The sequence below is a fragment of the Delphinus delphis genome, chromosome 12, assembly GCF_949987515.2.
Source record: "Delphinus delphis chromosome 12, mDelDel1.2, whole genome shotgun sequence".
Classification (NCBI taxonomy): Eukaryota; Metazoa; Chordata; class Mammalia; order Artiodactyla; family Delphinidae; genus Delphinus; species Delphinus delphis.
In genome coordinates, this window is record NC_082694.2 from 36,420,237 (window position 1) to 36,437,232 (window position 16,996).

Below are 16,996 nucleotides of genomic sequence, written 5' to 3' on the forward strand. Positions count from 1 at the left end.
TGAGCCCAACAGCATACTCAGACCTTGCTTCAGATTTCTCTTATTGCCAAATGAAAGCTGGCCAATGTATATACTGTAAACAATGTTCAAATTTCCACTTATCTTTTGAACTTCTACTTTATGAAATTTGTATTTCTTAAAAATTGTAGTCCTTAAAATTTTAGAAATCTGGATTATTTTGCACTGATCAAGTAAGATACAGCGATCTTAATCCCAAGCTTTACCTTTACTGGCCTTAAAGTTAGATGTGACTAATTGAGCGAAGAAATGAACTACCGGAATCTGACAGTGGCAATGTTCCTAGCCGTTTTGTAACCTAATTAACTGTTATGTTATTGGAAGCAACTACCTTTCTACAAGTCTTAGGTTGAAAAAAACAAAAACAAGCAAAGAAAACCTTGAATTTAAGGCAGAGAGGATTCGCCTGAGGGAAGGGTGGGAACTGGGTATTCGTGATTCCGAATTTATGGGATAAAATTAAGCAGCAGGGAAGACCGAGATATGGTGAGGAAGTCAGATTTCACTGGGCACTTATGAGTGGTGAGGGTAGGAGTTGGAGGTGGAGCGAAGTAAGAAGGACTAGGGAAGAGCGGGATCCCTAACAGCACCATAATACAAGGAGGGCCTTGTTCAGCCAGGAGCAGCACTGAACACATACCCTTCCTTAGTGTGTCGGTGAGCATAGTAACAGTGGGGCCGAGCCTCTCCCCTCGAGCATGCGTGGTGCAGAGCGAGCCCGGAAACGATCTCAGCAAGGTACACCTTTTTTCTTCAGTCAGAGAACTACAACTCCCAAGAGACCACTCGGCGCTGCAGCGCCGCCTCCCGCTGTGGCCCTGCCCCGTCCCCTCCCTCCGGCCCCGCCCTCCAGCTAGTCCCCTCCCCTCCCTCCGAGCGTGTGTCAGTGACCCAGAGGCGGTGTGAGGCGGAGGAACCGTCGGGGGGCGCCGCCGCCGCCTCCAGCAGCTGCACAAGCCGCGCCGCGCGTTCGGATTTGCCTCGAGCCCTCCGGGAGCGCATCACAAAGCGGACCCCACGGCTTTCCCTCCGCCCGCGGCTTCTCCAGCTCTTGGCTCTGCGGCCAACTTCCTCTCGCCGGGCTCGGCCGGCAGGCGAGGAAGGCTGCGGTGGAACGCTGGGCTGTCTGCTCGTGCTCCTCGCGCACGCACCCTTCACCCCCCTCGCTCCGGGTCTCGGGGCCGTGCTGGGATTCCGGCCACCAGCAATTGTCCGGTGAGTGTGGCCGCGGCGTGCCGTGGGAGGGGTCGCGGCGGGGCCACCGAGGGATGCGGGCCAGGCGGGCGCGCAACTTCCTCGGCGGCTTCCCCCGGCGGCCGGCCGGCTCTCCCCGCCCGCCTGCGCGCCCCCGCGCCGGAGGCGGCCGAGAGAGGAGTTTGCGGCGCCTGCATCCCGCGCTCTCGCAGTAGGAAGCGCCTTTGTCAGGAGCCGGCGGGCGCCCCCTCCCCCTCCGCCTGAGTGCGGGCGCGCGGCAGCCAAGTCCGAGCCCCGCGCCCTACGCCCCGCGCCCTACACCCCGCGCCGGGCCGCCAGCTGCTGGAGGGGAGCTCCGCGGGGGCGGGGAGCAAGACAGAAAAAAGAGAAACAAAGGGGGTGGTGGGCTTTTGTTTGTGCGAATCTGATAACTTCTTCCTTCCTTACATAACACAGACTCCCGAGTTAGTCATTCTTTTTTTTGTTACGATTATTGCCATCATCTTTGCGTGTCCTTCGCGTTTTCTTTCATCTCTGGATCTCAGAGCACTTAAAAACACTAATTAATTACACCTCCGGGGCCCCTACGAAACACGTTAATAAGCCCGTTTCTGTAAGTGGGTAAACTGAGGTCCAGAAGAGCTCTCTAATTGATGGATACGCTTGCTCTTCCACCGCACCTGGTGTCTGAGGACCTGAAAGCATCTATGAGTAAGAACTCGTTCTTCAGTGCCCCGTGGAAAAGTTAAAGGTGCTCATTTTACTTACAGGCTAACTAAAGTCTAAAAGAAGTAGGGGTGATTGTTAGGTAGTTCAAACAGTAACTCTTCTTACATAGTGTTTGAATCTTAAAACCTCAAAAGAGTCTTGAAAAATACTCCGAGTGGGGAAAATACTGTACATCACAAACTCACCTCACCCATCTACTTTTATTTTTGTACATGCAGGTCTCTTACAAGGCGGGAGAGCAGTGATGGGGGATGGGGGTTGGGGGAGGGAGGGCAGAGATTTTTTTAATGGAGGCTTAACAGATTTTAATCACTACACACAAGGAAATGTGTCTTGGTTTTAATAGCACCAACAACCTTCCCATCGTTTAGTCATCAGATAATTGAGTGAGCACTTTATCCATAAGACGCCGGTTGTGCTAAGAACTGACGCTTTAAGTGTACGAAACGGTCATCTATTTGTTTTGGTTCAAAGACCGTGTATTTCTCTCACTCTGCAAAATGTTATTTTGTTTTCTTAGCAGCTGATCTTTTGTTTTAGAACTGGCTTTGTCTTTTTCTACATTGAGTATGTGTTACTTTTGTAGCTGAGCAGAATCGTAACAGTGTTGTTGTTGTTTAGTTTGCATAGTAGCGTGAATTTAAATTTTTGAATTGTGGAGAAGGTTTGGTTTCTCCAGTTCTTCGGTTTCAGTTTATGACGTTTTCTTTATAGCTAACAGAGAAAATGTTTTCTCGGTGTGATCAGATTTATATCTTTCAAAACATTGTCCTTCTTGTACAAATACAGCATATGAATTCCTTATGTTTTTTATTCACATCAAAAACCTCTTCTGGAGGAAAATACATAATTCTGAGGACAAGTTTGTTTATTTTGGTAGTTGAACCAAACTGGAAGGTACTAAAAATTTAAATCAAGCATCATTTCTACTAGTTATTTCCTGAGATGAATAATGATCAGAACTGTAGTAACAGTACTTTCTCTTATCCTAAATTCTCTTGAATTTAATTTTGTATTTTATAGTTGCCCCCAGACTTTAGATTCTGGTGGTCCCATCAGAAAAGGAAAAGGCATTTGTTATTTTAATATTTTTCCCCTAATCCTCTAACCTGTCCCCTTTCTGTAGTATGTTGAAAGAGATCTTGAGTTTAAAAAATTGAAAAATAAGTTGTTTGGAACATACAGTTAAGTGTATGGAAAATTGTATGTAGTGAAGTGGTTATAGTACTTCATCTAATAAATTTAAGACTTTTAAAGAGAAAACTGTCACCTAGGTTTTTATTAATATTATAGAAGTGCTGTAATGTAATAATAGTAGTATTTATTGACTTGAAAAAAAAGTGATCTGGGAATTGTGCCTTAGTGGCGGATTGGGGGGAGGGGGCGGAAATCTGTGCTCTCCTTAAAATTTTCATTTAGGTGACCTTACAGTTGGTTATGTTGAACTTTTTCTGTAGTGTTTACAAACCAAATTTGCCAGAGGCATTTGTACTTTAAGGTAGCTACTAACACAATGTCTGCTCAGTCACTGGAGTCCAAAGGCAGAAGTTAAGTGTTGACTGTCAAAGGCTGGCATTGCAGGTTTCCTAGTTTCTTTGGGACCCCTTAAAGGAAATGAGTGAAAAGTACAGGGCAGGAAACTGAGTCTAGTACTGCTGAGCTACAGAGCCAAGTTTCAAGGGAAAGCGTGAGTGTGTTTGCCTTTGTCTTTGTTTCAGCTTCCTTTCTGGTTGTCAAAATGTCACTTATATATGAAGAGTTCTGTCAATTCAGAATATGCCTTATTTTGGTTGTCCAGTAGGTCAGATGATAAGGACTATAGTAGTCCTGCTCTGCGAACAATTGTTTTCAGACAGAAGCTTCTGTAACTGATAGAGATTTTAAGCTGGAGGAGGTAGAATTGAAAACTATCTAACATTCTTGCATACATACATCTTACCATGGCATGTCAATATAGACCTATTCTCATATTTATTAAATCAGAAAGGCTTATATTGATTGTTTTATTTCATCTGTTTTAACTGTGTATATGAAAACATAATGACAAACACATGATGGCACTGAGAGATGGTTCTAGGAGTTTCTTTGGAAAAATCATCTTATTTCATAAAGTTACATTTGTGTCTTTTAATTGAGGAGAATAAAACAAATTTAAAAGCCAGTAGAAAGAAGGAAGAAAATCAGTAGAATGAAGGAAACCTGGTGAAGATGTTTTTATAGAGAACAATATTACAGATTCCTGACAACATTGTATAAGGGACAAAATTGTAGCTAAAGTCTGTAAACAGTGAATTCCACTTAGCATTTTCTGTTTGTAGATCTCTAGCCATCTTTTCATGATTCTCTCTAAATATATCACACAGGAAAAGTAAATAGAAAGCATTCTTTCAAGGCATTTGGGTTGTTGGAGTATTTTTTTACACATGTGGTAGTGGAGGTTTATTGTTTTTCATTAAGTTTGACCTCTGCCAGAGAATTTTCCCCAGACTAATGTGTGGGAACCTCAAAACAAGAAATATTGGACACTGAAAGAACTAGATATAATTTCAAGTTGTACCACTAGCTTGTTTTATGTTCTCTTGAAAGATCCCTTCTAATAGTTGTGCCTTCCAAAGGCTGAAAATAATTGCACTTAGTAGGTCCTACATAGTTTTTGTTTTTGCTGAATGAATTTACAAGTAATAAAGAGAAAGCACAAGATTTCCTGAGTCAGAGAATTTCTGATTTTTTTCTTTTTAAATAGAAGTAACTGATGAACATGTGATTGGAGCCCTTCAATTAGCATAGCTTCCTTCAGAAGTAAACTTAAGAGGAAGAGAGCTTCATCAGGTGATTTAAGAGAACTGAATTGCAAATGAGTCTAAGAACACCTGATTATTTTTTCAGAATGTTGTATATGATGTTTTAGATTTTTTGCCACAATAAACTCCGTTTCAGAGAAGCAGAGTTCTACATGTTACTCCTTGTATCACGCCTGTAATGCTTTTATACACCTCAAAATACCATTTACAGAAAAATAGAATATGTTGCTGGTGCCTATGGGAAAATCCTGATGTTTGTCATCCCTCAGTTAATCGTGACCATTCATGTAGTTAAAAGTTTTTAATTGAGTACACATGTAATTTACTTTTCAAAGAATTTATTGCTGATTTTTATTTTATAATGAACCTCTTAGGATGTTGCTAGTTCTAAAAATATGTAGTACCTCCCAGTTTCCCACCATGTTCTGCAGTTTCTTTTTCTATTAATTTTTTGGCTGCAATTTGCTTTTTCCCCTAAATTGTCTAAAATGAGCTCAGAAATGTTTAAACATACTTGACAAGAAATACAGTCAGTAATTTATTATGCTAAGCTTCATCTAAATTTCCAGATACTAGGTATGTGAATCTGTTTTAGAGATAGAAGTATACTTACTTTGAAGGGGGCTAAAGCAGGGAAATAGCCAATAGATTTCATCTTGGGTATCAAATCTGATTGCCTGGTAGTGACTGCCTGGAGTGTTATGTTTAGAAAATTGGGAGTCCTGGTTCAGACTCAGCAGGAGCGAGTGCTGTGATTAGCAATTTCTGCAGTTGGGTGGGTGGTGGGCTTTTGGTATGAATGCCAGATATTCATTTTGTACTTTTTGGATGCCTTTTATGTGTCAGACACTGGTCTAGATGCTGACATCACACAGACTAAAATCTCTGCCTTATGGTGTTTACATTCTAATAACAAGACACAGACAATAAAAAGGTAAAATATTTTGTGTTTTAATGACAAATGACCTGGTTTCTTTAAAAAATAAATAACAAGAAATGGGGGGGGGATATAAGATTAAAAGCAACTAAAGGGGGCATATCCACCAAATGTATTGTGTGGACCTTAGATCCTGCTTTGAGCAAACTAACTGTAAAAGGACATTGATGAAAAATTGGACATTGATGGGTATTTAATAAAAAGGAATTGTCAATTTTTTTTAGGGTATAGTAATGTTTTATGGTTTTAAAACAAGAGTCCTTACCTTTTGGGGGTATATTTATGAATTAAAATATGATATCTGGGGCTTCCCTGGTGGCGCAGTGGTTGAGAGTCCGCCTGCCGATGCAGGGGACACGGGTTCGTGCCCCGGTCCGGGAAGATCCCACATGCCGCGGAGCGGCTGGGCCTGTGAGCCATGGCCTCTGGGCCTGTGCATCTGGAGCCTGTGCTCCGCAGCGGGAGAGGCCACAGCGGTGAGGGGCCCGCGTACTGCAAAATAAATAAAATCTGATATCTGGATTTTTTTACTTTAAAATAATTTGCAGGGGAGAGGAGCATAGATGAAACAATATTGGCCCTATATCGAAAAAATTTTGAAACTAGATAATGGATACATGAGATTTCTTATATTCTCTCTACTTTTGTGTATGTTTGAAAAATTCCATAATTAACAGTTTTACACACACAAATAAAGCAGAAAGGGGGAAGAGGGAATATGTGGGATGTGAGTATGGGATGGGAGTGAGAAGGTGATAGTTATTTGAGTAAAGACCTGAAGGAGGTGAGGGAGTAAGCCTTGCAGGTAATCTTAGGGCAGGACGTTCCAGGTGGAGGGAACAGTGAGTACAGTGACCCTGAGAATGGAGCTTGATTGGAATGCAAGAAATTACAAGAAAACCAGTGTGTCTGGGTTAGAGTGAGAGAGAATAGCAGGGGATAGTCAGAAATATAAAGGAAGGGTAGAGACCAGATGGTATAGGACTTGGTTGTCCATCCTTCCTTTAAAGTAAAGATATTTATTTTATACACTTATCTAAAATAAGTCTAGTTTAGTCCCCCTGGAAGCTCTACACTTATTTCAACAATACTAGCATTACTCAAATTTTTTTGGTTCTTTTTTTTTTAAATTGCCTTCTAAGCCAGTTTAAGAGCCACTCATGAACAGAGCTCAATACTTTCTATTTCCGCCTTGTTTTTAAGGAAGAGGGAGTTATTAGCCACATGATACCTTATTTATCAGATATGACTCAGAAAGGATTTTGACAGAAAGAAAATAGGAAATAACTTCAGGCTGTTTGTAAATGTCAGATCTACTCTGAGAAGGCCATTGCTGTTTCTGAAAATCAGATCCACCCATAGACTAAAGAGGAATTTTAATAATGTTCTGGACAATTGTAGCATCATTTAAAGTAAGGCTATAACGAGAGTGACTAATATGGAAAGACTATATTCATTTGGATATTTAAGTTCTGTCTCATACATTAAAACACATAACATATACATACAAGACCATGCATATTTCTTAAGTATTCAAAACAGTCATTGCTGATAAGTTTCATTTGTGTCACGCATCCAAGACTGAAGAGATGGCATTTATCGTTGTAATGAAATTGTATAACTTTCTTGTTGCAATGGCATACACTTGGGAATTGAAAGACTAGCACACGTTTAGTGTTAGGAATCTGGCTTTCAAGTCTTCTTGTATTCATGCTTCAAATCTCAGATTAGTGCTTTTTTCAAGAACATGCTGATTTCTCATAAAGAACTCTTTTTAAATCTTTTTGTTTTTAATAAACTTATTTTATTTTTGGCTGCGTTAGGTCTCTGTTGCTGCGTGCGGGCTTTCTCTGTTGCGGTGAGTGGGGGCTACTCTTCGTTGCGGTGCGTGGGCTTCTCACTGCAGTGGCTTCTCGTTGCAGAGCACGGGCTCTAGGCTCGCGGGCTTCAGTAGTTGCAGCACGCAGTCTCAGTAGTTGTGGCCCGCAGGCTCACTAGTTGTGGCGCACGGGCTTAGTTGCTCCGCGGCATGTGGGATCTTCCCGGACCAGGGCTCGAACCGGTGTCCCCTGCATTGGCAGGCGGGTTCTTAACCACTGCGCCACCAGGGAAGTCCCTCTTTTTAAATCTTTATTAAAATTATAGAAAAATCAGTCCTCATCCTCCAAATATTTGAAAGCCCCACCCCCAGAAAAAACCTTCCATAAATATGGGTTTTTTAAATCTTCTACTTAAAGGGCAGTATACATGTAGAGATTACTAGTTTTGAATAGTTTGATACTAGTTCATTTTTTTTTTTTTTTTATAAGAATAAGTTTTCGGGCTTCCCTGGTGGCGCAGTGGTTGAGAGTCCGCCTGCCGATTCAGGGGACACGGGTTCGTGCCCCGGTCCAGGAAGATCCCACGTGCCGTGGAGCGGCTAGGCCCATGAGCCATGGCCGTTGAGCCTGCGCGTCCGGAGCCTGTGCTCCGCAACGGGAGAGGGCACAACAGTGAGAGGCCCGCGTACCGCAAAAAAAAAAGAATAAGTTTTCCAACCTAAGAAACTAAACGTATTTCAGTGGTTTTTACTCTACTGATAACACTGAATAAAGAAAACATCCTTTTTCTAGTTAATTATGCATAACGGGAAGGCACAATATTTTCTTTAACCAATAATGTGTAGAATATAATGGGATTAAATAGAATTTGTGAAATGTTATTATATAATAGATTGCAAAAAGTGACCACTAAGCATATAAGTATATAACTGTATAAGGAATACTTTAACAAAGCTTCCTATTTTTCAGAAAATTGTTAGGAATCTAGTTGTTTAATTCACTCAAGAGTTTTTGTCCCTTTGGTGGATAGGTAGATAGGTATATAGCCAGACCCTTTCTTCATATACTGCACATACCATTAAGATTGAGCTGCTAGGCTGGATTATTTAATGTGTTTTAAACACTAACCTATGAGCATGGAACACAGAGCCCATGTTTAATTTCTGGGCTTTCCACTAACTCTGAAAGTCTTTAAAAAGCTATCTTTGGTTCATCTGTAAAATAAAAGTGGTGGTAGTTTTTCAGAAAGGACTTTGAAATTCTAAGGTGGTGACTGTACTTATGTGTGGCTCGTTTTAGAAATAGCTTTCAGTCTTTTGATTTGGTGGTAGGATTATGAATCTGTTTTTCATTTCCATTTTTGTGGAATAAATAACTTCTGAGGGAGGAGGAAGAGAAAGAGAGAGAGGGGAGGAAGGAAAGAAAAAAATTGGTTCTCACAAAATAGTAAACATGACCATGGATAGATAATTCTTGTAACTTGAATCTGTTTAAGTGTCCATGACCTAATGAGCTAAGACTCAAACTTATAAATGAAGTAGAGAATAGTAATGATAATACACCTTGCATTTTAAGAAAAAAGTTGCTTTGCAAAAGGGACATGTTATATTTCATGTTGACTTAAACATTATGACCATGATAAAGCCTATACTTCATCTTGGAATTGATGATTATGATGATTAACAGTAGTTAAGAATTATATGGAAATTCAGTCTATTACTTAAGCTCTGTAGATGGTTGCAGCATCAGGTTCTAGGTTATTTCTTTCACGTTGTGCATTGCAAATACTCATATTCCACATCCTTGCCTCTCTCACTTCATCTCTCTCTCATGCTCATCTCTCCATCACTCTCACTGGCTCTGTTTATCTTCCTTCGCCAGCTTTAGTAGTGCCCATTGCTCTTATACAGTATTTTCTACATTTGTCTGCCATTTTTTATATTTATAAAGAGGGCTTGGAATGAATTAAGGGCCTAATAAAAGAAGTGACATGTAGATGGCAAGTATAACACTTTTCCTATTTGTGTCTTATGTACTTAGCTTCTTTTTATCTTGTGCTATTTTTGGTGTGTATTCTGGTGGAGGGATGGTATATTGTATTAGCTGGCACTAACTGACCTATAGGATGGCATACTTTTTGAACTCAGTAATGTAGGAAATAGTAATAAACTCACTGATTTGAAAGCCTCATAAGTTAATCCTGCATCTATCCAGAATCTATACTTAAACTAGCCTAGTGGAATTTCAAAAGCTGTTTTCAGCTCTTGGTATATGTTGTTGTCTTTTCTGAAAATGTCAAACAATCAGGGACTTCATCATCACTGTAATAATAGTTAATCATAAATGGCCTTGGGGAAAAACTGTGTCTAGACTCATGTTGAGCTGCCTTTTTTTTTTTTTTTTTTTTTTTGCGGTACGTGGGCCTCTCACTGTTGTGGCTTCTCCCATTACGGAGCACAGGCTCCAGACGCGCAGGCTCAGCGGCCATGGCTCACGGGCCCAGCCGCTTTGCGGCATGTGGGATCTTCCCAGACCGGGGCATGAACCCGTGTCCCCTGCATCGGCAGGCGGACTCTCAACCGCTGCCCCACCAGGGAAGCCCCCAAAATGATTTATTATTGCTATTTTTTAATAAGTATATCAGAAAGGAGAAGCAGTATGATTCAGGATAAGAAAGTCTCTTGATTCAGGAGATCACTTATTATCTCCATATTGCTAAATCCAATGACACTTTTCCAGTATTTATCTTACCTGACCTCTCAGCAACATTTGACATTGTTGCTACTTCCTACTTTTTGAAACATTTTTCTTTGCTTCCAGGACACCATATACCTTACACCAACCCCGTAATGCTGTTGCTTTTTTAATCTCTTTCAGAAGCTGCTGCTGTTCTTGCAGCACCCTAAATTTTTGAATTCCACAAGGCTTGGTCTTTTTTTTTTTTTTAATTTATTTTTTGGCTGCGTTGGGTCTTCGTTGCTGCGTGCGGGCTTTCTCTAGTTGTGGTGAGCGGGGACTATTCATTGTGGTGTGCGGACTTCTCATTGTGGTGGCTTCTCTTGTTGCGGAGCACGGGCTCTAGGCGTGCGGGCTTCAGTAGTTGCAGCACGCGGGCTCAGTAGTTGTGGCTCGTGGGCTCTAGAGTGCAAGCTCAGAAGTTGTGACGCACGGGTTTAGTTGCTTCACGGCATGTGGGATCTTTCCAGACCAGGGCTTGAACCCGTGTCCCCTGCATTGGCAGGTAGATTCTTAACCACTGCGCCACCAGGGAAATCCAAGGGTTTAGTCTTAGGTTCTCTTCTCTTAGTCTGTACTCTTCCTAGGTAATTTCTTTTGTAGAAGATTTCCAGGTTTATATTTCCATCCCAAGCTCCAGACTTGTACGTATAATTGTTTCCCATGGATGTCTCAAAGGTAACTCAGATTCTCAAGTTCAAAATCAAACTAATGGGAATCCCAAGAGTTATTATTATTTATCTCCTAAGAACATTAATATCTCCTAAGAAGGAGTTAAAGAATTAATATGTAAAAGTCTTTGAAAAATGCCTGGCACTTATGATAAGCACTGCATACATGTTAAGATTATTACTTCTTATTATCTCAGGTTTACAGGAGAGGAAACTGACCAAACTGTACAGTTGGTCCAAGTCTCACACCTATTAAATGACAGTGCCAAGAGTCAACATAGACAGTCTGACTCCAGAACTCCCTTAACCACTCTATTTTACTTCATCTCAACTAATAAGAATTTATCTCATCCTTTTGCACACGGACTCCAAATTAATGGTCTCGTCGTGATCCTAAGAGTATTGTAATTCATTCCAGCAAACACACCTGGTGTTTAAAATGTAGAAGATCTAAAATATGCAGGTAACATTTCACTTCAGTAAGATATGAGAAGCACAAGGATATACATCTTAATTCCATTTTATTCCATGTGTATTTTTTGTTTTTTTCCCTTTCTTGTTAGCAGTTAAGTCACGAAAATCCCTAGAAAATGGAAGTACTAATTCTGTATTACTCTTAAGTGACTTCAGTTGTTGTCATTTACTTACTCTGTTAAATCCTCTTTAGCTAAAATTTTCAGAATGACTTGGGGGCTCAATAGCATGTTGTATCCACATAATATGCTTAAAATCAATAATTTTTATGATTTTTTTTTTTTTTCGGTACGCGGGCCTCTCACTGCTGTGGCCTCTCCCGTTGCGGAGCACAGGCTCCGGACGCGCAGGCCCAGCGGCCATGGCTCACGGGCCCAGCCGCTCCGCGGCATGTGGGATCCTCCCGGACCGGGGCACGAACCCGCGTCCCCTGCATCGGCAGGCGGACTCTCAACCACTGCGCCACCAGGGAAGCCCCAATTTTTATGATTTTGATTAACTGTTACCTCTTTTGAAATTATGTAGTGATTTGTCTGTTTTCAGAAGTCTAAGACATTTCAATTTCCCAAGAAATTTGTCTTTGAATTTTAATTTTATTGGCTGATTTTCAAATAAGAACTTTGATTTTAGCATTATACCTTTGTATTAGATTCTAGATGTAGTTGAATCTGCTTAATTTTATAAGCTTTAGTCTGTGACTCTCATTTAACTGTTTAGTAAAAAGCACATCTGGATATTATTTACAGTTTCTATAGAGGATTTACTACCCCCTCCCCCCAATTACTTATTTCTTCTTTCCATTGTTGATTTTTTATTCTTATTCCTTTGCGGCAAAAAAAATTTTTTTTTTTATTAAGACAGTATAAAGGCAGAAGATATAAAGTCTTTGATAGTTTTTGAACTTAGCAGGGGGTGGGGGGTTCTTGAGAAGGAGAGTGGATTTTGAAAAGCCAGAATCATCTATGGGGAAGAGTCTGTTCTTACCTTGTTTTTGGAACTGCATTTTATGACCTAGTGTATTTATTATTGGAAAACACTTAAAATAGTTATATCAGCTAAGACTCTATGTTTTACAGAAAACTCCATTCAAACTGGCTTAAGTAGGGGTGAGCCCAGGGGGCGGGGGAAGGAGATTTATAACGGTTTGTGTAAACTGGTCCAGGATAGGTGTGGCGTCAAGAATGGCTCCACCCAAGGCTCAAATAATGTCATCAAGACGCAATTTCTGTATGTTTCTTGGCACTGCTTCCTCACTGTTAGCTTTGTTCTCCAGCCCTACATAAGCAAAAGATAACTTCAGTCCCTTCAGCCCCTAAATCCTTAGTTATGTATATCTGGAAAGATTAACCATCTTTTTCCTAGAAGTCCCAGCAAAAGTCTCACTGCATCTCATGGGCTCATAGTAGCCCACTTCCCTTGTAGCCAAGGGAATGTGAAGTTTGGATTGTCTGGGACAGAGCCATGTACCCAGCTATCGAGTTTGAGGGTGTAGTCAACTACAGACACACATAAACTATATGTATTTACAATAAGGGAATGAAGATATCATTATACCACCAGAAGAGTGAATGTTTTTTGGGCAGTGGAAAATAGATGTATTTTATAGTATCTTTTCCATTTTAAGAGTTAGCATTCAAAGACCAGTTTGATTTTTTTTAATTTAGTATTTAGCGCTAATTTGGAATTTGTATAATTTCACTTCCAAATTACTGTTTAAAGCAGTATGTAAATGGGAATTGCTAGACTTTTCACCTCTGAAGAGCTTTGAGAATGTGTCAAAATTTAAAATTTGGTGCTATGTTCACAAATACCATACTACTAATTTTCCTATTATCTATGGTAATCCAGTTTGTTGATAGCTAGTTCTTGTGATATAGGGCAGTGTCTTTATGGATTAACATCTTTTTCTAGGTTAACACTTCTTTAATGCCTTAAGCAGACTGGGCTCTTGGACCAAGAACTTCATAAAGAACCATAAAATCGAATATTCTGTCCTGGACACTCAGGGCCTTGGTGAGAGGAGGTGGAGTAAGGGGCTATAAGGGACACTAGTAAAGACATTACATATTGATTTCTATGATTGATTTTAGTCTGAAAATGAAAACTTGGTTCTTACTGAAAAAATAAGATACCCATTGTAGGGTTTTTCTTGCTTTTTAACATCAAAAATATGAAATGAAGTGGCAAGTGATATTTACATTTCAGTCTCTAATATAAGCATTTAGCTATCTCCTTCTAGTTCTTATGTTACATTAATATGTATATGAATGAGTACATCCATCCCCATAAGGCTTTAATATTCTATAGTCTCTAGGAAATTTTAGATTTTTTCTTTTAAATTTCTTGACACCCCAGAAATATTTATGCTTTATCCACCAAAATTAAAATGAAGACTCCAAAGGAATCTAATGTAAATGTATATTTAACATCATCTTTTCCTTTATTATTAAGTGCTGCAAAATGAGCACAACACTCTTTCTCTTGGGGGAGTTTTCAGCTTTAATAGGAGAGGTAGCACAAGGTCATACATAACTGTAATGCAAAGCTGGATATAAGGATAAGAGTTTAGGGGATGAGGAAAAATTTCCTGATTGGAGAAGGAATATCAAATGGGTCTTGAAACATTAACAGAATTTTTTTACAGGTAAATAGGGATAACATTAAAAGTTACTGTTTACTGAGCATTTATTATATATTCAGTTTCATTTTTGTCAAAAACGTGTGTTATATATGACATAGAGAAGGACAGCCGCAGCACTTTATACTTGGGAAGAAGTTGGAAAGAATTTGAATTACAGTGGATTTAAAAGACACATGGTTTAAAAATTAAAAATTGAAGTAATGGAGCTTATTGGGGCACATCAACTGGGGAGCTTTCTATTTCAGCCACCACAGTAACTCTTCCTAGTATAAATACTAGTTGAGAATCATTTCTAACAAAAATTACATTGTTTCTCTATAGGTAATCAATGATTTGAATAAAATCTTAATAGTACATACATTGCCTTAGGGGGTGCTAAATTAATGTTCTAACATTAGAGTCATTATTAAAGAAATCCCTGTAACGGTATATGGATAGCAGTATTACCAATTGTAGACTGTATTCTACATCTTCTAGAATCAGCAATATATTTATTTACGTGGTTTTTATATAGGTGTTAGTGCATTTTACAAATCTAGGATGGTTCATTTAAAGTGGATTTTCCACAATACAGTGTGACATTAAATGAGTGGTCTTAGAAAATTTATAAATGGTCTGAATATTTACTGAAGAACATTTTTATAATAAAGGGAATAATATATTTCATGAATTATTAAGAATTTAAGTCTTAAAAAGAGCAATTAGACAAAACCTATTCGAATGATTATAATTGCAGTTTATTGAATTATATGAAAAAGAGCCCAAATTAGTTTAAACAAATAAGATCTGAATCTGTGGTATTGTGTGCCTAGTATTTTTTTCATTGAATGTCAGGGGTATATTAAAGTGCCTACATTTATGTTTCTCTACAAAGGATTGTTCTGACAATAAGTTGAAGTCATTTTCACCATTTATTGCTGTCTAAAAATTTCCCTTGACTTCACATTTTGTTCTGAATGTCTTGGTTTCTTTCCTCCACCTACACAATATTGAAGGCAAGTGAAGCAAGAGTTGCAATATGAATTTGAGAACCCTGGCTTTCTTTTTTCCGAAACGAAATACACCTTTATTATAAGATTGCTTTTTATTGCTACCAAAAAAAGGGCTTTTTGGCAAGTGTTCAGTAAATGTGTGAATAACCTAATTGATTTAGTGGAATGAATAGAAAGCTTTGCTATTTGTCTTTGTAGATACTTGGCTCAGTAAACACAGTGATAGACCAAATGCTATATAGTCAAAGGTAAAAACAAAACCAAAAAACTCCAAAGGCCCTCCAAACTTACATATCCAAATAGCAATTTCTTGTCTATGTCAGGGCCTTCAAAGAGAAAGAGCAATATGTTAATTAAATCTTATTTCTATTATGAAAAATAATCATGTTAATGCACATAAAACTCAGTGCTTTGACAGATGTTAATATGTGAAAATATTGATAGAGGAGATCCTCTTTAAGAATTGTAAGCTGTATGAAATTCAAAGATATGTGTGGAAATTTAAACATACTATCATATACTCTGCAATAAAACTCCAGTAAAGGCAGGAAGCATAATTAGGACAAACAATTAAAGATAACAATAGAAGCAAATTAAGAATTTTATAAAACTCATTATAGGTGTCATATTAGTTCAACTCAGTCTGTAACTCTGGTTAAAAATGAAAAATTTTAGGTCCTGTAAAAAAAAAAAATTCTGTAGTGGGAGAGGAAAAAAGAAAGAAATGGTGGTGGCAATTAAAATGTATACGGTACTTTTAAAAAGTACATTTACAAATCTGATCGCTTAGTTTTAAAAGCGTAGACGTGTATAGTGTATAACTTTATTTCCTTATAAGACCATTATATGGTTAAAATAGGAAATCTCAGAAGAATTCTAGGGGGAAAAGGTGTTTTCCCTAATTTTAATGACTCTTTTAAGATAAGAATGTTTTTCATTTAATCTTCGTATCTATAACTCCTGGCACAGTACCTGACCCATAGTAGGTACTTCATAAATGTTTACAGAACTAACCTTAACTTTAGAAATTTCAGGATAGACAGTGTTATTTTTCTGGCCTTTAAAACTGTACTCTCCCCCAGCCCCCCACCACACACACACACACCTTTGTATGTCAGTTTTGATACAAATAGGTTTTCAGTTTTGAATGTGAAGAAAACATGTTTTTCATCTACCCAATCTTAGCCTGAACTGAAATTACTTAAAAGGGACCTCGAGGGCTTCTCTGGTGGCACGGTGGTTGGGAGTCCGCCTGCCGATGCGGGGGACGCGGGTTCGTGCCCTGGTCCAGGGGGATCCCACGTGCTGCGGAGCGGCTGCGCCCGTGAGCCACGGCCGCTGAGCCTGCGCGTCCGGACCCTGTGATCCGCAGCGGGAGAGGCCACAGCAGTGGGAGGCCCGCGTACCGTAAAAAAAAAAAAAAAAAAAAAGAAGGGAACTCGATTTATCAGCATTCCTTCTTTTCAGGTATCTGGTGTACGAAATATAGATTCTAAACCATAGGGATGGGAAGAATCTGGTTTTAACTGAGGTGACTGATGGGAAAAAAGTCAATAAACTAAGATGGAGAACCAGTTGGAAAAAAGGATCTCTTCCTGTTTAGTGGTCATTCCTAGCAAATGTAATTAGAGGGAAGCTAAATTCTGACTTTCAAATGTTAACTGAGGCAACAACCTAGATTTTCCAGGTTAGTTCCAATTTCAGGTACAAAATTACTTTGACAACAAGGAAAAGAACTATGGTTAGCAAAATTGCAGTTGTTGCAGTCAAGTTCTGGTTGGAAATACAGTTCGAGAAAAACAGTTAAAGCAGCATTAAATGAATATACTTTTAACACGATGAAGTTCCAAAAGGCATCCACTTCCAATTCATCAGTGTTAAAAACCTGAAAGAAACATTGCTGTGATGCTCATAATGTACTAAAGCATAGTCTCCAAACAAACTTATACAGAATCATACTCTGAAAAGTTTTCAAACCAACTT

The 16,996-nt window shown here is 39.2% G+C and overlaps 1 protein-coding gene across 1 annotated transcript in view; it reads left to right on the forward strand.

Annotated features, from left to right (window-relative positions):
- Window positions 1–930: 930 nt before the first annotated feature.
- PELI1 (pellino E3 ubiquitin protein ligase 1) overlaps window positions 931–16,996 on the forward strand; it is a 48,551-nt gene continuing 32,485 nt past the window's right edge. The window contains exon 1 of the mRNA XM_060026495.1: window positions 931–1,233. The gene's annotated coding sequence lies outside the window, so the exon portion shown is untranslated. The remainder of the gene's footprint in view (window positions 1,234–16,996) is intronic.